This window comes from Monodelphis domestica, chromosome 5, assembly GCF_027887165.1.
Source record: "Monodelphis domestica isolate mMonDom1 chromosome 5, mMonDom1.pri, whole genome shotgun sequence".
In the NCBI taxonomy this organism is placed as follows: Eukaryota; Metazoa; Chordata; class Mammalia; order Didelphimorphia; family Didelphidae; genus Monodelphis; species Monodelphis domestica.
The window spans coordinates 32,052,479-32,075,539 of NC_077231.1; the positions used below are offsets into that span (position 1 = coordinate 32,052,479).

The following is a 23,061-nucleotide window of genomic DNA, read 5'->3' on the forward strand; positions in this document are numbered from 1 at the left end:
GCCCTCAGTTTTGTCACCATCAGTGGGACAAGCTGCATACGAGAGAGCAATGGTATCTTCGCTATCTTACTACAGATGACCTTGACTGGAGATAAGAATGTGGCATCCATCTGGGCTATCATTTGGATCTTGCTAATTGTCACCGATTGATTTTGGGAAACCCACTGTGAATCGATCACCAAGGATCACATACCACATAGACCACATTGTTAAGATCCAAGATTTGGCTCTTCCTAAGGGAAGAAAAGAGAAAGCCTGGGGTTTCTGGTCTTCTTTCTCCCCTATATTCTGGCATTCTTTCAGGGGATACAAACATAGCTTGTTCTTTGTTTTGCTTTTTTGCTAGTTTTTGGTTTTAGTTTTTCTTTTTATCTTCTAGTGCTGCTCAGAAACCCAAAATTCACTTCTGACTCTCATGTTGCACTTCTCATACTCCCCCTGCCCCCCATTGTTCATTAATGGTCCTGAAGCCTTTTATTAAGGGAAAGGGCTTCCCAAGACATTTAGGATCTTTCCTCAAAGGGGTGTGTTGTGGGAAGAGCAGTATTTGCAGCAGGTTAGGTGAGTTTTTCTTTAAAAGGTATTGAAACTGTTCTTGAGCTTTAACTGACATGAGAGACCATTGGTATAGCTCCCTTGTAGCCCAAATTTAAAAAACCAACAAAGAGAAATCAGCAACTCTTCTTAGACTTTTAATTGACCAGCAAGGCCTTCACAGAGGCAAGGAGGCTACACCCAGGTGAATCAGTGCCTTATCCTCAGTGAATATTATTTTCTCGCTGTGGCTAAATAAAAACCTTCTTTGTTAACTATTAGATGCTTTATTTGTCTTATTTCATTCCAATCTTGAACCTGAACTACCAAGTTGGTCCAAATTAGGCCTGCCTATACCATTCATCATGTGGTTTGTACTGCAGGTTCAATCCTGGCCTCTAAAGAGAAGGGAAAATAGACTCCCTTTTATCACATTCTTCGGTTCATTAAATTTCTACAAGAATACCAAATAACAGAAGAGAATGCTAAAAGACTCAAAGGACACCCCAACAGACTCAAAATAGGATTTACTAACTTATCTTACAACTACATTTATATTTTCCCTGGAAAACTGATATCAAAATCCCATCAGAAAATAAAACACTGTTGGGGATTGCTGAATACACATCAGCATATTTCAGCTTGGTTTTGCACTGCCCAAACAATTCCTGTTCACCATCTTCTGGAAAAACAGGCTGAGCTTGGACCTGTTCTCTTATTGGTGGAAAGTTAGTTACCAGGGTTCTCTGTTCATTTGGAACCGAAATGAGAGCCTTGGATTAGAGCAGATTCTTAATCTTGAGTCTGTGAATTTGTTTTTAAGACTATTTGGATAATGATTTTAGTATCGTAAGTTTGCTTTGTATATTATTTTATATGCCTGTAAACATGATGAGAAGGGGTCCAAACGTTTCATCAGAGTGCCAAAAGACCTCTGACACACCAAAGAACCCCCCAGATTAGTGACTGAGGTCTCTTCTGGGTCCAGATCAGTGATATTAGGTTGTGTTTGATCTAGGATCTGTTGCACCTTCCAAACTTGTATGGTTGACTTTTCTTTTGTACACATTCCCCTTGGGATGGACACTTGTTTACTTGAGAGAGGAAGTTTTGATTTTTTTGTCATCAACCCCACTGGCAGCCCATCTCAGAATAATGGTTTACAAAATAAGTGGAGGTTAGTGACAATAAAATTGTAATTTTTTTTTCCTGTCCAAGTTTATCCCCCTCCTTCCTTGGAACATTATCCATGGACTCTTTGGGTGTCTTTGACTTCCAGGTTAAGAACTCCTGACCCCAAATCAGGAAAGAACAAATGTAGGAGAGACTACTCTAAGTCCAGGCTTGGGCTCAGCTAGGTAGGGCAGGTGCTTCATCTGCCATTTGCTTGTGGCTGCATAGCAGCTGGGGTAGGGGGATAGGATAAGTCATTCCTGTCATCATCCCTCATGGGAGCAACAAGAAATAGTCTGGACATCATCTGCATCCAGAAGGGAAGGGAGCACTCAGTTTTAAATATTGTGTTATTGTTCAGTCACTTTTCAAGAAAGTCCAACACTTCATGACCGCATTTGGGGTTTTGGAAAAGACACTGGACTGATTTATTATTTCCTTCTCCAGCTCTTCTTACAGGTGAGGAAACTGAGGTGAATTAGAATTAAGTGACTTGCCCAGGGTCACATACCTAGTAAGTACCTAAAATCAGATTGAATTCAGGAAGAGGTTTCTATCCGACTCCAAGCCTGGTGCTCCATCTACTATGTCACCTAGTTGCTCTTAAAAATAATTCTTCCTAAATGTTTTTGTTGTTCAGTTGCATCTGACTATTTGTCAACCTATTTGAAGTCTTCTTTCCTTTTTTTAAAAAAGATATTTTATTTTCCCATATACATTTTTCAAAATTATAAGATTCAGATTGTCTTCCTCCCACTTATCTTCCCTCCCAGAGATGGTAAGCAATTTGGTCTATGTTATATATGTATATTATCACACAAAACATATTTCCATATTGGCCATTGTTGTAAGAGAATACTCATGAAACCAAACCCCCAAAATAAAAACATAAATAGTCAAAAGTTAAAAATCATGTGCTTTGATCTGCATTCTGACTCCAACAGTTCTTTCTCAAACTGTGGATAGTATTCTTTGTCATAAGTCCTTCAGAATTGTCCTGGATCATTGAATTGCTGAGAGTAGCCAAATCTTTCACAGTTGTGCATCATACAGTATTGTTGTGACTGTGTACAATGTTCTTTTGATTCTGCTTATTTCACTTTGTATAAGTTTATGTAGGTCTTTCCAGCTTTTTCTGAAACCACCCTATTCCTCATTTCTTATAGCACAAGGGTATTTCATCACCACCTTATACCACAGTTTGTTGAGCCATTTTCCAAATGAGAGATATTCCCTCAGTTTCCAATTCTTTGCTACCACAAAGAGCTGCTATAAATATTTTTGTTCAAGTAGGTCCTTACCCCCACCTCTTTATGATCTCTTAGTAGTAGTATTATAGGATCAAAGAGTATGAACAGTTTTATTGTCAGATTATTGAGGAAAATAGCTCCTAATGATTGCTTTAATTTCCTCTTTATTAGTGGGAAATTCACTCTTTTAATTTTTGATACTGGTAATTTGATTTTCTTCTTTCCTTTTTTAAATCAAATTACCTAATGGTCTATTCCCCCCAACAAAACCAACTCCTAATCTCATTTATTAGTTTAATGGTTCTCTTACTTTCAATTTTGTTAATTTCTCCTCCTGTTTTTGGCCTGACTCTCAATCCACTGTGCCACCCAGCTGCTCCCACCTCTTTTTTAGAATTAATTATTTGGTTTCCAATTAATTTTTAATTTATCTTTCCATGGACTCTTATTGATTATAATTTTATTGTATAATGATCTGAAAAGGATGTATTTATTATTTTTGCTTTTCTGCATTTGGTTGTAAATTTTTTATGCTCTAATTCATGGTCAGTTTTTGTGTAGGTTGCCATGTACTGCTGAAAAAAAAAGGCATATTCTTTTCTATTATTCATTTTTTTCTCCAGATCACTATTAACTCTTATTTTTCTAAAATTTCATTCATTTCCTTCCTATTTATTTTTTGGTTAGATTTATCTAGCTCTGAGAGGGGAAAGTTGATGTCTCCCACTAGTGTAGTTTTGCAGTCTATTTCCTCCTAAAGCTCATTTAAATTTCTCCTTTAAAAATTTGGAGACTGTACCATTTAATTCATATATGTTTAGTGTTGATATTACTTAATTGCCTAAGGTACCTTTTAACAAGATGTAAATTCCATTCTCATCTCTTTTAATTAGATCTATTTTTGCTTTAGCTTTGTCTGAGATCATGATTGCCACTTCTGCTTTTTTTTTTTTACATCAGCTGAAGTACAATAAATTCTATTCTAGCCCCTTACCTTTACTTTGTGTTTTTCTCTGTGCCGCAAATATGTTTCTTATAAACAACATATTGTTGGATTCTATTTTTTTTAGTGAACCCCTATTTTTTATTATCAGTGTATTGAATACTGTTTGATAATTTAGGTTTAAATAGTAATCTTTTATTTCTTTTTATTTCTTTTTTTTAATAATTTAAACATTTTATTTGGTCAATTTCAAACATTATTCATTGAATACAAAAATCATTTTCTTTTCCTCCCTCCCCTCCAACCAGCCCTCCCCTAGCCGACAATAGCTGACACGCAATTCCACTGGGTATATATGTGTCTGTGTTCCGAACCCATTTCCATGTTGTTGGTATTTGCGCTAGGATGTTCATTTAGAGTCTCCATCCCCAATTATGTCTCCTTGGCCCCTATATTCAAGCAATTGCCTTTCTTCGGTGTTTTTGATCCCATAGTTTGTCCTCTGCTTGTGGATAGTGATTTTTCTAGCAGATCCCTACAGGTTGTTCAGGATCACTGCATTGACACTAATGGAGAAGTCCATTACATTCAATTGTACCACAGTGTATCAGTCTCTGTGTACAATGTTCTCCTGGTTCTGCTCCTCTCACTCTGCATCACTTCCTGGAGGTTGTTCCAGTCTCCATGGAATTCCTCCACTTTATTATTCCTTTTAGCACAATAGTATTCCATCACCAACATATACCACAATTTGTTCAGCCATTCCCCAACTGGAGGGCAGCCCCTTATTTTCCAGTTTTTTTGCCACCACAAAGAGCGCAGCTATGAATATTCTTGTACAAGTCTTTTTCCTCATTATCTCTTTGGGGTACAAACCCAGCAGTGCTATGGCTGGATCAAAGCGCAAACAGTCTTTTATCGCCCTTTAGGCATAGTTCCAAATTGCCCTCCAGAATGGTTGGATCAATTCACAACTCCACCAGCAGTGCATTAATATCCCGACTTTGCCACATCCTCTCCAACATTCATTACTTTCCATAGCTGTCATGTTGGCCAATCTGCTAGGTGTGAGGTGATACCCCAGAGTTGTTTTGATTTGCATCTCTCTGATTATCAGAGATTTAGAATACTTTTTCATGTGCTTATTAATAGTTTAGCTTTCTTTATCTCAAAATTGCCTATTCATGTCCCTTGCCCATTTGTCAATTGGAGAATGGCTTGATTTTTTTGTACAATTGATTTAGCTCTTTGTAAATTTGAGTAATTAAACCTTTGTCAGAGGTTTTTGTTATGAAGATTGTTTCCCAATTTGTTGCTTCCCTTCTGATTTTAGTTACATTAGTTTTGCTTATACAGAAACTTTTTAATTTAATGTAGTCAAAATTATTTATTTTGCATTTTGTGGCTCTTTCTGTCTTGCTTGGTTTTAAAATCTTTCCCTTCCCAAAGGTCTGACATGTATACTATTCTGTGTTCACATAATTTACTTATTGTTTCCTTCTTTACGTTCAAGTCATTCATACATTCTGAGTTTATCTTGGTGTAGGGTATGAGGTGTTGATCCAAAACTAATCTCTCCCACACTGTCTTCCAGTTTTCCCAGCAGTTTTTATTAAATAGTGGATTTTTGTCCCCAAAACTGGGGTCTTTGGGTTTGTCATAGACTGTCTTGCTGAGGTCACTTACCCCAAGTTTATTCCACTGATCCTCCTTTCTGTCTCTTAGCCAGTACCAAATTGTTTTGATGTCCACTGCTTTAAAGTATAGTTTGAGATCTGGTACTGCTAGGCCACCTGCCTTTGCATTTTTTCATGATTTCCCTGTATATCCTTGATCTTTTGTTCTTCCAAATGAACTTTGTTATGGTTTTTTCTAGTTCAGTAAAAAAGTTTTTTTGGAAGTTCAATGGGTATGGCACTTAAATAGGCAGATAAGTTTGGGTTGGATGGTCATTTTTATTATATTGGCTCGTCCTACCCATGAGCAGTTAATGTTTTTCCAATTACTCAAATCTAGTTTTAGTTGTGTGGAAAGTGTTTTGTAGTTGTGTTCATATAGTTCCCGTGTTTGTCTCGGCAAATAGATTCCCAAGTATTTTATATTGTCTAAGGTGATTTTGAATGGAATTTCTCTTTCTAATTCCTGCTGCTGACATGTGTTTGAGATATATAGAAATGCTGATGACTTGTGTGGGTTTATTTTGTATCCTGCAACTTTGCTAAAATTGTTGATTATTTCCACTAGCTTTTTGGTTGATTCTCTAGGATTTGTTAAGTAGACCATCATGTCATCCACAAAGAGTGATAGCTTGGTCTCCTCCTTGCAATTTTAATAACCTCAATTTCTTTTTCTTCTCTAATTGCTACTGCTAGTGTTTCTAGTACAATGTTGAATAATAAAGGTGATAACGGGCATCCTTGTTTCACTCCTGATCTTATTGGGAATGCATCTAGTTTATCCCCATTGCAGATGTTGGCTGATGGTTTTAGATAGATACTGTTTATTATTTTTAGGAAGGATCCTTCTATTCCTATACTTTCTAGTGTTTTCAATAGGAATGGGTGTTGTATTTTGTCAAAGGCTTTTTCTGCATCTATTGAGATAATCATGTGATTTTTGTTGGTTTGCTTGTTGATATGGTCAATTATGTGGATGGTTTTCCTGATATTGAACCGTCCTTGCATTCCTGGTATAAATCCTACCTGATCAAAGTGAATAACCCTTGTTATGACTTGCTGAAGTCTTTTTGCTAGTATCCTGTTTAAGATTTTTGCATTCATTAAGGAGATTGGTCTGTAATTTTCTTTCTCTGTTTTTGGTGTGCCTGGCTTTAGGATCAGTACCATATTTGTGTCGTAGAATGAATTTGGTAGAACTCCCTCTTTGCTTATTATGTCAAATAGTTTGTATAGTATTGGGATTAGCTGTTCTTTGAATGTTTGATAGAATTCACTTGTGAATCCATCAGGCCCTGGGGATTTTTTCTTTGGGAGTTCTTTGATGGCCTGTTCAATTTCTTTTTCTGATATGGGATTGTTTAAGAATTCTATTTCTTCTTCTATTAATCTAGGCAATTTATAATTTTGTAAATATTCATCCATATCACCTAGATTGCCATATTTATTGCCATATAATTGGGAAAAATAGTTTTTAATGATTGCCTTAATTTCCTCTTCATTGGAGGTGAGTTCTCTCTTTCCATCCCTAATACTGTTAATTTGATTTTCTTCTTTCCTCTTTTTTATTAGTATTTTGTCTATTTTGTTTGTTTTTTCAAAATATCAGCTTCTAGTCTTATTTATTTGTTCAATAGTTCTATCACTTTCGATTTTATTAATTTCTCCCTTAATTTTTAGGATCTCTAATTTGGTTTTCTTCTGGGGATTTTTAATTTGTTTGCTTTCAAGTTTTTTGATTTGCATGTCCAATTCATTGATCTCCTGCCCTCCCTAATTTGTTAATTTATGAACTCAAGGATATAAATTTTCCCCTGAGTACTGCTTTGGCCCATAGAGTTTGAAAGGATGTCTCATCACTGTCATTTTCTTCAATGAAATTATTAATTGTTTCTATGATTTGTTCTCTGACTAGTCAATTTTGGAGAATCATATTATTTAATTTCCAATTAGTTTTTGATTTAGCTCTTCTTCTACCCTTACTGATTGTTATTTTTGTTGCCTTATAATCTGAAAAAGTTGCATTTATTATTTCTGCTTTTCTGCAGTTGTATGCCATGTCTTTATGACCTAATATATGGTCAATCTTTGTGAATGTGCCATGTGCTGCTGAAAAGAAGATGTATTCCTTTTTGTCCCTATTTATTTTTCTCCATATATCTACTAATTATAATTTTTCTAAGATTTCATTCACCTCTTTTACCTCTTTCTTATTTATTTTTTGATTTGATTTATCTAAATTTGGTAGTGGTAGGTTCAGGTCTCCCACTAGTATGGTTTTACTATATATTTCCTCCTTCAATTCTACTAGTTCCTCCATTAGAAATTTGGGTCCTATACCATTTGGTGCATACATGTTGATTAGTGATATTTCCTCATTATCTATAATCCCTTTTATCAGGATGTATTTACCTTCCCTATCCCTTTTAATCAGGTCTATTTTTACTTTGGTTTTGTCAGATATCATGATTGCAACTCCCACCCTCTTTCTGTCAGTTGAGGCCTAATAGGTCTTGCTCCACCCTTTAATTCTGACCTTGTGAGTATCTACTCGCCTCATGTGTGTCTCTTGTAAACAACATATGGTGGGATTCTGGATTCTAATACACTCTCCTATTTGTCTACATTTTATGGGTGAGTTCATCCCATTCATGTTCAAAGTTATGATTGTCATTTTTGAATTCCCTAGCATTTTGATATCCTCTCCTAGTTCTGACCTTTCTTCTTGTGCTATGTCCTTTTAGTCCAGTGGTTTACTTTTAGCCAGTCCCCTTATTCCCTTCCCTTGATATGCTTCCCTTTCTGGCCCCTCCCTTTTTGTCCCTTTTTTGTTGTTTAGGGTCTGTTAAGTACCCTCCTCCCTCTCCTTCCCTCCCCTTTTTTATTTTTTGATCCCCCTACCCTCCTTAGTCTCCCCTTCTTCCTTACCCTGTAGGATAAGATAGATTTTAAGATCCCAATGCGTCTAGATGTTCTTCCCTCTCAGAATTGATTTCACTGAGAGTAATATTTGGGTATCACATATTAGCACTCTCTTCCTCTCCCTCTTATAAGAGCATTCTTCCCCTCCCCTTCCCATGTGTGTCTTTGTGTGATCAAAATTATTCTATTTATTTTATTTCTTAAAATATCTCTTAGTACCATCGATCCCCCTCACCCTTTTCCCCCCTTATCATTTTGTAGCCTTTAATGCCCCATTCTTTTCTTATGAATGATTCTTCTATTTACTATAATAATGAAAACATTTTTGAGAGTTACAAATAACATTTCCCCCATATATTAATATATATAATTTGATCTAATTGTAGCCCTTAAGGAAGAGAGTTTGAACAAAAAAATTTTTTTAAAGAGAAAAAAAGAAGCATTTTTCTCCTTTTTCCTTTCTTTAATAACTACCTTTTCATGTTTCTTTTGATCTTTGTGTTTGAATGTCAAACTTTCCCCTTAGTTCTGGTCTTTTCCTTACAAATACTTGGAAATCTTCTATTTTGTTGAATGCCCATATTTTCCCCTGGAAGTATATAGTCAGTTTTGATGAATAGGTGATTCTTGGTTGAAGACCCAGTTCTCTTGCCTTTCTGAATATTGTGTTCCAGGCCTTGCGGTCCTTCAGTGTGGAAGCTTTCAGGTATTGTGTGATCCTGATTGGTGCTCCTTTGTATCTGAATTGTTTCTTTTGGGCTTCTTTCAGGATTCTCTCCTTAGCTGGAAAGCTCTGGAATTTGGCAATTACATTTCTTGGAGTTGTTTTTGGGGGGTTTAGTGTAGAGGGTGTTCTATGAACTCTTTCAATGTTAATTTTGCTCCCTTGTTCAAGAATTTCAGGGCAATTTTCTTGGATGATCTCTTGTAGTATGGTGTCAAGGTTCCTATTTATTTCTGGCTTTTCAGAATGATTCTTAAATTGTCTCTCCTTCCTCTGTCTTCCTGATCTGTCACCTTGTCAGTGAGATATTTTATGCTTTCTTCTATTGTATCAGTCTTTTGACTTTGCTTTATTAATTCTTGCTGTTTTGCAAGATCATTGGTTTCCAGTTGCTCAATTCTGGTCCTTAAGGCCTGGTTTTCTGCTTTCATCTTTTGGCATTCAGCTGTAATTTTTTGGTTCTCTAATATAATTTGTTGATTTTCTTTTTGAACCATTTCCCATTTCTCTTTCCAGAGGGTTTCCATCTTTCTGATGATAAGCTCCATTTGAGACTCTTCCAGGGCTTGTGGACAATTTTCATTTTTTTTTTCGGTTTTGCCATTGTTTGAGTTTCATCCAGTATTTCCTCTGTAGCCTGGGTTTTTCCTCCATAAAAAATTTTGAGGGTGACAGCTTTCTTTTTTGATTTCTTGGAGGGATTTTGAGGTTCCTGTGCACAGTTAGACATTTTTTCTGGATGTTTTAAATTCCCTCTTTAGTCAGAAATCAGAGTCTGCTGGGCAGGTTCTTTGTGTATGGAGTTAATGAGCAGGCTCTCAATTCTCCGCAGTCCTTTGCAGCTTTTCTCGGTGCCTCCCTCCAGGGGGCGCTCAATGTCTGTGCTCTCTTGCCCGCCTGGTTTTCTAGTTTAGCTGCTTTCGGGGGTGGGTTCCCTGCAGTCCTAGTCAATTCCCAAGGACCCCAAAATGCTCCCTGTTCATTCCAGAGACACTTCTGGTTCACTCCCTGGCTCTGGTGGGCACGCTGGTTCTGGGCACCTGAAGTCTAAGCTCTCTCATGTGTTGGGGTTTTCTGCCTAGCTGCCTTGGGGGGGGGGTCCCCTGCTGTCCTATTCAGCTCCCAAGGGAGCAGATGTGCCCTCTCCTTGCTTCAGAGGCACCTCTTGCTCGTTCGTCTTGGCATGCACTGGCCCTGTAGGTGGGGGTGGGGGAGGGTGGATCGGCTCGAGATTAGGTGGAAGTCCTTTCACCCTCTTATAGACTGGTACAGCCCCAATCCCATGCACCTTCAATGCTGCGCCCACTTTACAGCTCCTCAGCTCCTCTGATAAAGATTCTTATGATCTTTTGGTGTGATCCTTGTCGGTGTATGTTGGGGAAAGTGAGTAAGCTATGTTTAGCTGGCCGCCATGCTTACCTGGAAGTTGTTGGAGTCTATTTTTTAATCCACTCCACTATCCTCTTCTGTTTTCTGGGCAAGTTCATCCCATTCACATTCATAGTTATGATTATTAATTGTGTATTCCCCTCCATCTTATTTTTCCTTTTTGATCCTGCTCTTTTTCTCTTTCATTCTGTCCCTCTTCACATGTGTTTTGCTTTTAATCACCACTTCCTACTTTCCTCTCCCTTCTATTACCCATCTCCCCTTGCCTTATTCCCCTCCTGCTTATATAAGGTAGGAGTCTCTACCCAAAGGAATACAGTTTTTATTTTCCCTCTGGGCCAATTATGATAAGAGTAAGGTTTAAGCATCACCTGTCACCACCCTCAACCTCCCCTCCACTGTAATAGGATTTTTTTGTGCTGCTTTAGGTGAGATAATTCATTCTCTTCTACCTCTCCCTTTAACTTTTTTTTTAACATATCATGTAATCCTAATCAATTTACTCCTGTATCCACTGTCTGTGTATATACTCTTTCTAACTGCTCTAATAATGATAACAATTTTATCATCTTTATCACCTCACTCTCAGAGCTAGATAAGATAAATTATCATCTTTCCATGTAGGAATATAAACAGTTTGACCTTTTGGAATCCTTTAAATTTTCTCTTTCTTATTTAACTTTTTATGCTCCTCTTGAGTTTTGTATCTGAACATCAAATTTTCTGTTTAGGCCTGGTCTTTTCATTAGGAATGCTTGGAAAATTGTAAATTTTGTTAAATGACCATTTTTCCTCCCTCATAGAATATACTTGGTTTTGCTGGATAGGTGATTCTGGGTTGTAAACCTAGATCTTTTGCCTTCTGATATATCATATTTCAAGTCTTCTAGACCTTTAATGTTAAGGCTGCTAAGTTCTGTGTCATACTGACTGTAGCTCCATGGCATTTGGATTGTTTCTTTCTGGCTGTTTGCAGTATTTTCTCCTTGGCCTGGTAATTCTTGAATTTGGCTGTAATATTCCTAGGAGTTGTCATCTGGGGATTTATTTCAGGAGGTAATTGGGTTTTAGATTTCTATTTTACTCTCCTATTTAAGAAAATCAGGGCAGTTTCCTTTGATAATTTCTTTTAATATGATGTCAAGGATTTTTTTTTTTTTGATCATGGCTTTCAGGTAGTCTAATGATTCTTAGATTGTCCCTCATGGATCTATTCTCCAACTCAGTTATTTTTCCAATGAGAATAGTATACATTATTTCATTCTTTTGATTTTGTTTTATTGTTTCTTTATGTCTTATGAAGTCATTATCTTCTACTTGCCTAATTCTAATTTTTAAGGAATTATTTTTTCCTGTGAGCTTTTTTGAACCTTCTTTTCCATTTGGCCAATTCTGCTTTTTAAGGTGTTATTTTTTTCTTGTATTGCTTTCATGTCAACTCTCCATTTTCTCTCTGCCTCTTTTATTTGATTTTTGAAATCATTTTTGAGGTCTTCCAGAGTCGGAGGCCAATTTATGTTTTTCTTTTTATGTAGCTTCTTTGATCTTACCATCCTTTCCTGAGTCTATGCTTTGTTTTGCTTTTTCTCCAAAATAATTTTCTATGCTTAGGGTTTTTTTTTTTTATGTTTGCTCATTTTCTCAGCCTTTTTCTCAATTTTTATTTTTATCTTAAAGAATGGGCTCTATTCTCAGGATAGAGGGGGTATATTCTTAAACTTCAGTTTTTCCTTGCTTCTACCCTCATTTCTAGTTCTGGGTTTCTGTAAGTTTCAGTTCTTCTAAGGTGGTATGATAGCCTGTGGACTGGGAGCTCTAAAAGCCACCTCCCACTGTTGATTCCATCTTCCCCAGGGATTGCTGATGGCTTGCAGGGCTCAGAGCACTGTGAGCTACCTTGTGCTGGGGCTCCGAGTTTCACCTCAGGCTTGGGCAGGGGCTCTGGGCCTCACTTTGTGCTTACTCACCAAGTACATTGTGGAACGATGGCCTTGTGCTGGGGTTCAGGTCCTCACTGCAAGCTTGGGCAGGGGCTCTGGGCCCTCCATTGGATTTTCACCAGCTAAGCACACTGTGGACTGCATTATGCTAGGGCTTATGGCCTCATTATAGGCTTGGACTAGGGCTTAGAATTTCAAGGGATAGGCATAGGGTGCTCTGCTGTTGTTTTGGGTGGGGTCTCAGGGTCTTGAAGTTGGCTTGAGCTAAGGTTCAGAACCTGGAGCAGCAGGCAGGGGTGGAGTGGCTTATTGTTAGCTTGAATGGTACTCCTTGGTGCTGCCTTGCTTGTGGGGTGTTCTTACCTCTCCTTACAGTGAAACCCATGGGCCCTCTCTGCCTACCTTCCAGGTTGTTTTCTCCAGGAAAATTCCCTTACTCTTTCCCCTTATTTGTTCTGTCATTCCAGTATTCATTTCATAAGGTTGGCTAGAGAAGATTCTCAGAGAGGCTCAAGTTTTCCTTCTTTCTACTCTGCCTCTAAAATGTTCCAGTTAGAACTGGATACTGGAGTGGTTTTCCATTTCCTCTCCAGCTTATTTTACAGGTGAGGAAACTGAGGCTAATTGGGTTAAGTGATTTACACAACTAGTAAGTGTCTGAGACAAGATTTGGATTTAGGAAGATGATTCTTCCTGACTCTACCCACTGAGCTGCCCCTAAAAATAATGCTTGCTAAATGTGCTTGTTGTTCAGTTGTATCCAATTCCCTTTTAGGTTTTCCTCAGCAAAGATGCTGTAGTGGTGGCCATTTCCTTCTCCAGCTCATTTTACAGCAGTAAGTGCCGGAGGCTGGATTTGAACTCAGGTCTTCTGGCTCCAGGCCTCTGTCTACTGTGCCACCTAGCCACCACTTAAATACCACAAAGTTAAAATTCCTCACATTGGTGAGTCACAAACTCTTGCTCAGCTAGAATCAGGCAGGGAGTCTGTGCACATGCTCTGTTCAGTCCCTTTTATTCATTTAAAGAGCACCAGGAAAGATTTAGGTTAGACAACTGAGAAAACAGGACGGGGAAGTATTAGAACAGTTTCTAGAGAAAATGCCAGGCCACCCCACTGAATGAAGTCAGGGAAATCCTATCTGGAAGCAGAACAGAGACGCTCATCATCTCTTGGGGGTTCTTCGGTATACAGGAGATGGGGCCCTCATTCTTGTCCAAATGCAATTCATTCCAGCCTTCCTTATTGTGGATCTCATTTGCTGATGTGTGGTTTGTTATTCCAAGGCCTCTGACTTCAGAGTTAGCTTTTTTGCTTCAAAGCCTGGCTGAAGCCTAGCAGGAGAGGAGGCTTTGTTCTATTGATCTTTATTTTTTTAAGCGAGAAAAATATTCCCGTCTTTTGCTTTTATATCATCTCCGTTTCTCACTGCGCCCACCTCAGGGAACCAGGTCTTATAATCAAGAATAATAAGGGAAAGAAAGGGGTGAAAAAGCTCCCCCAAATTAACCCCAAAGTCTGAGTTATATTTGACATTCCTGCTTTCCTCTGCCAAGAGACAATGGGAACCCTTCTTGTGCTTTTTCTTGGGGACAGGTTTGGCCGTTAACATTCAGATGTAGTTGTTTGCACTATTGTAATCATTGAGTATATCGTTTTTCTGCTTTGGCTTACTTCCCTTTGGATAAATTCATGTTAGTTTCCCCCTGATGCTTTGCCTTCACTATGCTCATCCTTTGTTTAGCAAGACGTTTGAAGTTAAAGGCGGAAGAAAGGACATTTCCATATAGACAACAGAATACAGAAAGATCATATATGAAATGATGAAATCTCCACTTCAGACCACTTCTTAAAAATATATTTATATGTGTGCGTGTGTTTATATGTGTGAGTATATATGTATATGTACACACACAAAATTCTGCAAATTACTTTCACAGATATTTTGCTGTTTCTCTGCTGTCTTCCAAACTTCTTTTCTTTTCTGCTTTATGTTGTTAAAATATTTCAGTGGCCCATTTCTTTATTATTATTGTTGTTGCTAATTCCACCCTCTCCCCAATCTCCCCTTTTTCCCAATTAAAAAACAAGAAAAGAAAGAGACATCCTTGTAACAAATTTAATCCCACAAAGCAAAACTACGCAGGCACCACTGCTAAAAATAGGTCTCTCTCTGTACCCTGCATCCATTACCTCTCTGATAGGAAAGGAAGTAAAGTATCTTCCTCGGTTCCCCTGGAGATAGAGCTGGTCATTCCTTTGATCAGGGGTGTTTCAGAGTTGTTTTTCTTGCTTTATTTTTTAACCCTTACGTTTTGACAGTAACAACTCCTAAGGCCAGGCAAAAATGACTTGCCCAGGGTAACACTGCTAGGAAGTGGCTGAGGCATATTCTCGCCTCTTAAATACTCATTCTTCCCTGGGAGAGTAAGCTCAAAGCTAAACTGGCGGCTACAAAATAGCCTTAAAACCAAGACGAGTCCCTCATAGCGCTTAGCAGAGAGATACAGGCCGTGCTATCTCAGTCTCTGCTTCGGGGTCAGTTCACTGTTGGGCTGGTTAGTTAAGGGGACCTTGGGTGGTTCTCCTTCCATTCTGCAGCCTTCACGGTCAGGCCCTGGGTTTTGGTGGGCTTTGTTTTTGGATCTCGGGGCTCAGTTACCCAAGATCAGGAAGGGGAGACAAGAGCCGAGGCCCCAGTGTCAGACGCGGGGGTCGGGGTCCCGGAGACGTGGCAGCCGCTGCTTTCTCCCCCGCCACAAGGCCCAGAACATTTTTTCCTTACTCAGAAGCGGGGAGGGAAGGACGGTGAAACGTGGTCCTTCAGACACTGTCTGCCCACTCAATTCTGGTTCAGGATCCAAGGACCAGACTCGCATTGCCATAAGAGAAGCTGCGGGGAACAGTCGTAGGATACGCTCCGAAGGGAGAGGGAAAAGGTCCCTCCACGTGAAACTCGGGACGCAGTTTCCTTCAGCTTCCAAATGCACAGTCAGATATTGTCTACACGCGAAGGACTGAGCCGCTCCCTTTAAAGCGTGTTTCTGTAGTTTTTTTGGTCGTTGATAGCCTTAGGCTTTGTGCCTCGCAAGAATACCAATTGCTTAAAATAAAAGCAACAACAACAACAAGCTTGACTTTCTGCCTTAGGACCAATTCTGAGAGAGAAGGGCAAGGCTAGGCCGCTGAGGTTAAGAGACTTGGCCAGGGGGACACAGCTAGGAAATGTCTGAGGCCTCTGTCCACTGTGCTGCCCTCCGCAGATGACTACTAGCAATGGTGGCCTTCATTCACAGCTCCGTCATCTTTTTCTACATCCATGGCCTATTGCTGTTTTCTGTCGTCTTTGCCCATTTGTCGGGTGTGAGAGGGGCCCTCAGGGTTTGGGGTTTCATGCTTAAAGCTAGGTTCATTCGACACGGGCCAAGTGAAGGGTTGGCTTCCTTCCACCTCTCCTTCCAATGCAGCTTTATTTTCGTCTTACATTGTTGTTACTTTCTTGTTAGGGTAGCATCTCCACCCAGCGCTGGGCCAGCTGAACCGAGAGATCCTTGCAGCAGGAGGGCAAGAAAAGGACTTCTGTTCTTCCAGAGTGTACTCTTCTTCATTCATCCATGGAAGAACTATTGGTTATGCCAGGTAGAATGCTGAGAACTGGGGATACTGTGGCAACGTTCTTTCAAGGAGATTTGAGAATTAAATGCACAGTCATTTCAGAGAGGACCTGGGAGGGCCAGGACAGGTATTCTCTAGGAGGCGAGTCTGGAAAAAAGTTTTGAGGATGCCATGCTGATATAGAGGAGGAGGGAGTTTGCACCTCCTAGACGGTGCAGAGGCAGAGAGGGGGGTTGGAAGCTTTGTTGTGGTCAAGAAGCAGCAAGAGGTAGAGTCTGGCTGAGATGTCGAAGGAGTGTCATCATGGTGGCAGCCGGGTGGTGCAGTGGTTAGTGCTGGGCCTGGGGCTAAAGATAGCCTCGGGCCCTCGCCAGCTGCGGGACCCTCTGCCTTTCTGATTGGCGGGCAGAGCCAGGAACTCCAAAGCTTCCATTTCAGGGCAGGGCTTAGCCCAGACATCCTCATTTCCCGTGTGATTGTGCTGCTTTGGGACTTCTCTGACTATTTGGGGGGCGCCTCCCCAGCCTTTTCAGCTTCCTTTTGTGCGGATGCCGTCTTTCCCCCTTACACTGTGAGCGTATTGAGAACAGGAAGCTCGTTCTTTTTGAGATGTGTATCTTCAGGACAGATGCTTAGTTATTGACTCAGCAAGTGCCCTCACCTCTGCCGGCCTCCACTTCTTCATCTGTAAAATGGAGGTAGCAAGAGCGCCTCCCTCCCTCCCAGAGTTGTTTTCACCCGTGACCTGGGAAAGCCCTTGTCCTTCTTAAAGCACCGTCTAAATAGTTGCTTTAATAGTTATGGCCAGTAAGTCAGGAAAGGGAGCCAGAAGCAGACCGTGAAGGACCTAAGAGACCCCCCCCCCACACCGGCCGTGTCATGCTGTCCTCCGTGGGCCAGTGGGCGGGGGAGAGGGAGGCCTCCGCTCCCCTGGAGTGCCACAGACGGGAAGCCTGAACCGAGACCGGAAGGGTAGTGTTTTAGGTGGCGTCATTTAGGGAGGGCCAAAGAAGCATCATCTAGATTGGCCAAGAGGGTAGTCGTGTGCGGACGGCGAAGGGAGGGACAGTGAAGTGGCCTGGGGGAGGGGTAACAATACTGGCTAACCCCAGGAGACCAGCCGAAGGCGCCTTTAGAGCGCTGTTGAATTTAGGCTGGGGGGGCCCAGAGAGCCCATGTCACCCCCAGCGTGGGAAGGCGCTTTGTTACATGAACAAGTTAAGTCACAGGGCTGTGACTGCAGGCCAGATCCAGGGCTTCTTCCCCTCTTTCCTCCCAGGAACACCCTCTGGTTACAAAGAATGTTTCTGGTTCCTCAGAGGTCGGTGTGGGTCTCCTTCTGCCAAAGCTATCACAGCCCTCTTGGCCTTCGTGGGTGATCTGTGAGTTGCTGCGGCTGAACACCCATCACCTGAAGCCAAATGGGTGGTGGCAATCTGCACCTCGAGGACCTGGTCCCCGAGGATCGGCGGCCCCTCCCCAGGAACACTTGCCAGAACCTCTCCTTTGCCGCCATAGCCGTGGAGAGCCCAGGCTCACCCCACGAGGCCAGGAGCCCTCGAAGAAGGCGAATGGGGAAAGGAAGGGCTCAGAAACCGCATCGGGCAGGTTTGGAGAATTGACTGCATTGAAGGAGGAAGGTTTAAGACACCCCACCAAAGATCAACTGAAGGGCAGCAAGGAGGCTCCGTGGGTCAGGGCTGGAGTCAGAAGGTTTGGGGTCCAAATCTGGTTTCAGAGGCTTTCTAGCCGTGTGACCCTGGGCAAGTCACTTTACCCTAGTCGTTTAGCCCTTGCTCTTCTTCTGCCTTGGAACAGATACTTAATATCAATTCTAAACCAGAAGGTAAGAATTAAAAAAAAAAACAATGGAAGGAACTGGGGGGAGGGGACAGCCATGGCATCTGGCTTCGTGTCCGTCCACAGACATTCATGAAGCGTTTACTACGTGTCAAGCGTAGAAGTAAGCATGAAGTGTACAAAAAAGTTACACCCGGTGTCCTCCCGGGAGCTCTGTAGAAGGGGATCTGTACAGTGAGCGCGAGAAGGCTCCAGCATGGAGGGGCCCTAAAAGCAGGAGGCACAGGAGAATGGGGAGAATTCCCCACTCGAGGGAGAGCCAGGGGAGTCCAGAGTCTAGAGAGGGAGTGCTGTGTGTGAGGAGCAGCAAGGAGGCCCGTGGGGAGGAAGGTGGAAGGAGAATGGGAAGGCTGGAAGGCACCCCAGACCGTCGGGTTGTTGATTTGATCCCGGATAGGTCAGGGAGGCCATCGCGTTCTGTCTGTCTGTCTGTCCTTTCATTTTGGTTCTGTCTTCCAGAATCAGAAGCCAATTCAGGACAGAGGTGAGGAAAACTTGGCTGAACACGAGAGTTACCTCGAAGCGGGGTGGCCTTTAAGAGTGACGGTCCGTATCCCTTCCTGCCTTGCCTCAGGAAGAAGCGGAACCATCCTCGCCTGGAGAGGAGCCCAGAGCTCCCTTTGCTTTCTCAGTCCGTGGTTCCGGGGAAGTCTGGCATATCTCGTAGACCAAGAGGCCACGTTCCTTTCTATATACAGGTCCGTCTGGGCATAGGCTTCTGGAGGATGCTGATGGCACAGCTCAGGCCACCTTCCCATCTCTTTGATCCTTAATCTGCCATTTCTTTGCCCCCTAGAAGGGCCTATGAGGCAGGAAGAGTGACAAGTAAAATGGAGAAGTAATTTGTGTCACAGATGGGGAGAAACAGGAAAAAGAGCCTTAGCCACTTGATGGTGCTATAACCCACAGAACCCACGGATACGGCCTCTGGGAGCTGCCTTAGCCAGGCTCCCAGCATCCAGCAGAGGCAGAGAAAGGTTGGAGAAGGGAGGAGTTCTCATGACAGCCAGCTGTCACCACCAGTGAACATACTACCAGGTGTCTTTCAATAAAAATATCTTGATGAAGGCTTGAAAGTGCTAATAGAGTAGCTTCAACTGACACAGGCTTTCCAATCAAATCCAGAGAAATGTCTCCTGATCAAATAGGATCCTGGACATAGAGTGCTTTAGAAAGGGTCCCTGAGTAGGGGGAGCACTGGCTGGCCTTTACACATCAAATGTATAAAGATTTGCTTCATCCTGAATCCCCCTTGGCTCCTGAGCCTCATTGACTTAGGAAGCTCCCTGCCAAAGAAACAAGATTAAAGATTAAAGAAAGCCCCGCTGCCAAGTCTATAAAACAAAATCTCCTCTCATCCACCTGTCTACCAGAGCTGCCATGTCAAAGCAGACTCCTAAGTCTCTCCGGGATCTGGGCAGGCATACTCAGAAAAATGAAAGTAGGAAGAATTGTCTGGAACTGTCTGTGTTATCTAAGACCATTTCTCTGCAAACATGCTCCTTTCCTTCACTCTTGGGTAAATGTTTCTCCAAAATATGCTTCCAAACAACTTTAGCAAAGTTGCAGGATACAAAATAAATCCACATAAATCATCAGCATTTCTATATATCTCCAACACATCTCAGCAGCAAGAATTAGAAAGAGAAATCCCATTCAAAATCACCCTAGATAGATGGACCATTGATCCACGATTTTATTTCTTAGTAGCAGATTGTTTTGATGATTACTGCTTTATGATACAGTTTGAAATCTGGTACTGCTCAGCCACCATCCATCACATTTTTTCTTCATTAATCCTCTTGATATTCATGACCTTTTGTTCTTCTGGATGAATTTTGTTTTTATTATTTTTTCTAGTTCTAGAAAATATTTTGGAAGTTTGATTGATTGATTGCTTGGCACTGAATAAAGTAAATGGATTTAGGGAAAAAATGAAATAAAATAAAATCACCCTAGACAAAATAAAATACTTAGGAATCTATCTGCAGAGACAAACAAAGGAACTATATGAACATAACTATAAAACATTCTCCACACAATTAACACTAGATCTAATCAACTGGAAAAACATTAACTGCTCATGGGTAGGACAATATAACATAACAAAAATGACAATCCTACCCAAATTAATTTACTTATTTAGTGCCATACCTATCAAACTACCAAGAAACTTTTTTACTGAATTAGAAAAAAAACATAACAAAGATCATTTGGAAGAACAAAAGATCAAGGATATCCAGGGAAATAATGAAAAAAAAATACAAAGGAAGGTGGCCTTGCAGTCCCAGATCTCAAACTATACTATAAAGCAGCAGTCATCAAAACAATATGGTACTGGCTAAGAGATAGAGAGGAGGACCAGCAGAATAGACTTGGGGTAAGTGACTTCAGCAAGACAGTCTGTGATAAACCCAAAGATCCCAACTTTTTGGGACAAAAATTCACTATTTGACAAAAACTGCTGGGAAAATTGGAAAACAGTGTGGGTGAGATTAGGTTTAGTTCAACACTTTACAACCTACACCAAGATAAACTCAGAATGGGTGAATGACTTGAATATAAAGAAGGAAACTATAAGCAAATTAGGTGAACACAGAATAGTATACCTGTCAGATCTTTGGGAAAGGAAAGATTTCAAGACCAAGCAAGAGTTAGAAAAAATTACAAAATGTAAAATAAATAATTTTGATTACATTAAATTAAAATGGTCTTGTACATACAAAACCAATGCAACCAAAATTAGAAGGGAAGCAACAAATTGGGGGAAAATCTTTATAACCAAAACCTCCAATAAAAGTCTAATTACTCAAATATATAAGGAGCTAAATCAATTGTACAAAAAATCAAGCCATTCCCCAATTGATAAATGGACAAGGGACATGAATAGGCAATTTTGAGATAAAGAAATCTAAAGTATTAATAAGCACATGAAGAAGTGTTCTAAATCTCTTATAATCAGAGAGATGCAAATCAAAACAACTCTGAGGTATCCCCTCACACCTAGCAGATTGGCTAACATGACAGCAACAAGCAATGAGTGCTGGAGGGGATGTGATAAAGTTGGGACATTAATTCATTGCTGGTGGAGTTGTAAATTGATCCAAACGTTCTGGAGGGCAATTTGGAACTATGCCCAAAGGGCGATAAAATACTGTCTGCCCTTTAATCCAGCCATAGCACTGCTGGGTTTGTACCCCAAAGAAATAATAAGGGAAAAGACTTGTACAAGATATTCATAGCTGCACTCTTTGTGGTAGCAAAAAAATTGGAAAATGAGGGCATGCCCTTTGATTGAGGAATGAACATTAATTTAAATCTTACATTGGGGAGCAGGTGATGTCCCTCATGCCTGGATGGCATTTCCTCTTTACCTCCCTGCTCTATCCTCTTAGAATCTTTAGCTTCCTTTAAGACCCAGCTGCTACTTATTTCTCTTCCTGATCTTTTCATTTACTAATGTTCTCTCCCTCCTCAAATAGCCTTGATTTGGACTTATCCAAATGTAGTTAAAAATATACAATAGAATGGAAACTTCTTGAGGGCAGAGACATTTTTAAAATCCCCAATGCCTAGTTCAGTGATTTGAATATATTAAGTGCTTAATAAATAATTTTTTACTTGAAATCATCACATGAACTAGAGTGCAAGTTTTAAGACTCAAAGTGAATATTAACAGGTAGGTAGGGAGGCAGCTATGTAGTTCAGTGGATAGAGAACCAGTTCTAGAGATGAGCTGCCACAGGATCAAAATCAGATACTTCTTAGCAGTGTGACCCTGGGCAAGTCACTTAACAGCAATGGTCTTGCCTAGCCCTTGCTATTCTGCCTTGAAGCCAATACTTAGTATTGGTTCTACGGCAGAAGATGAGAGTTTAAAAGTTAAAAAATACACACATATGGGTCGTCATTTTCTTATTCCTTATCCTAGCTTGGGGTGAGAGGAGTGTCTACGCTAAATTTATCATAAATGACTTTTAAAATATAGGTGCTTTTTGCCACATAAGTAAGATACCATGTTCATACTTTGTGTCAAACAAAAAAGCCCTCATAACTCTGAATACCATGCTTCACTTGCCAAGTGCTTTTAACTTGTTCAAAGTTCTTTCACGTTTCTAATGTTAGTTATTTTATATTTAAAAATTTACATTTGATCTGGCTGAACCTGCCCTTTGCCAGTTATCCTCATTTTGCAGAAGAAAAGGTACGTGGAAGGTAATTCATAGCCCACTGGACAAAAATATCTGTAGCAGCTCTTTTTGTGGTGGCTGAGAACTAGAAACTAAGGAAGTCCTATCCATTGGGGAATGGTGTAGGAATATGATGAAATAGAATTAAAAAATGATAAAAGAGAAATCTGGGAAGATTTGTACACAAGAATTCAAAATGAAGCTAGAAGGGCCAGGAGGACAGTTTATACTGAAAGAGTACATTGTCAAATCAAGCAACTTCAAAAGACTTAAGAACGCTGATCAACAGAATGACCAACCGTTCTGGAGGCCCAAGAACGAAGAAATGCTACCTGTAAATGGACTCAGTATGCAGAATGAGACACATTTTTGGTCATGGCCAATGCAGGGTTTTGGTTTTTTTTTCCTTTACCACATACATTTGTTAAAAGGGCTTTGTTTTCCAGATCAAATTGCTTGCCAGCTCCAGAATTGGGGAGGAAAGGAAAAAAGAAGACAGTTTGGATTTTAAAATTCTGGAAAACTTATGTGGATGTTCGTTATTACATGTAATAATAAAAAAATAGAAATAGTAAAAAAAATTTAAAAAGGAAAACTTTTTTTAAAGGGCTTTGTTTTTCTTCTTTTGGGAGAAGCAGGAAGGGAGAAAGGAGACAGTTGGGGGGGGGGGGATGCTTGTTAATTGAAAAAAAGCCAATGCCAACATGTCCAAAATGGAACTTGTCTTTTCTTCCCAAACTCAGAACTTCCCACTTTCCCCTACCTCACATGCCTAATTAGTTGCCAAATCCTGACGCTTCCCTGTCTACATTGTGTCTCATACTCCCCTTCTCTTGGCTCATGA

At 40.5% G+C, this 23,061-nt stretch overlaps 1 long non-coding RNA gene across 1 annotated transcript; it reads left to right on the forward strand.

Moving 5' to 3' along the window:
• The first annotated feature begins 10,459 nt into the window (after window positions 1–10,459).
• On the forward strand, window positions 10,460–22,794 carry LOC103103393 (uncharacterized). Its single transcript, XR_008912045.1, has 3 exons — window positions 10,460–16,191; window positions 18,487–18,725; window positions 18,824–22,794. It is a non-coding gene; the product is annotated as an uncharacterized LOC103103393 (long non-coding RNA).
• Window positions 22,795–23,061: the final 267 nt, after the last annotated feature.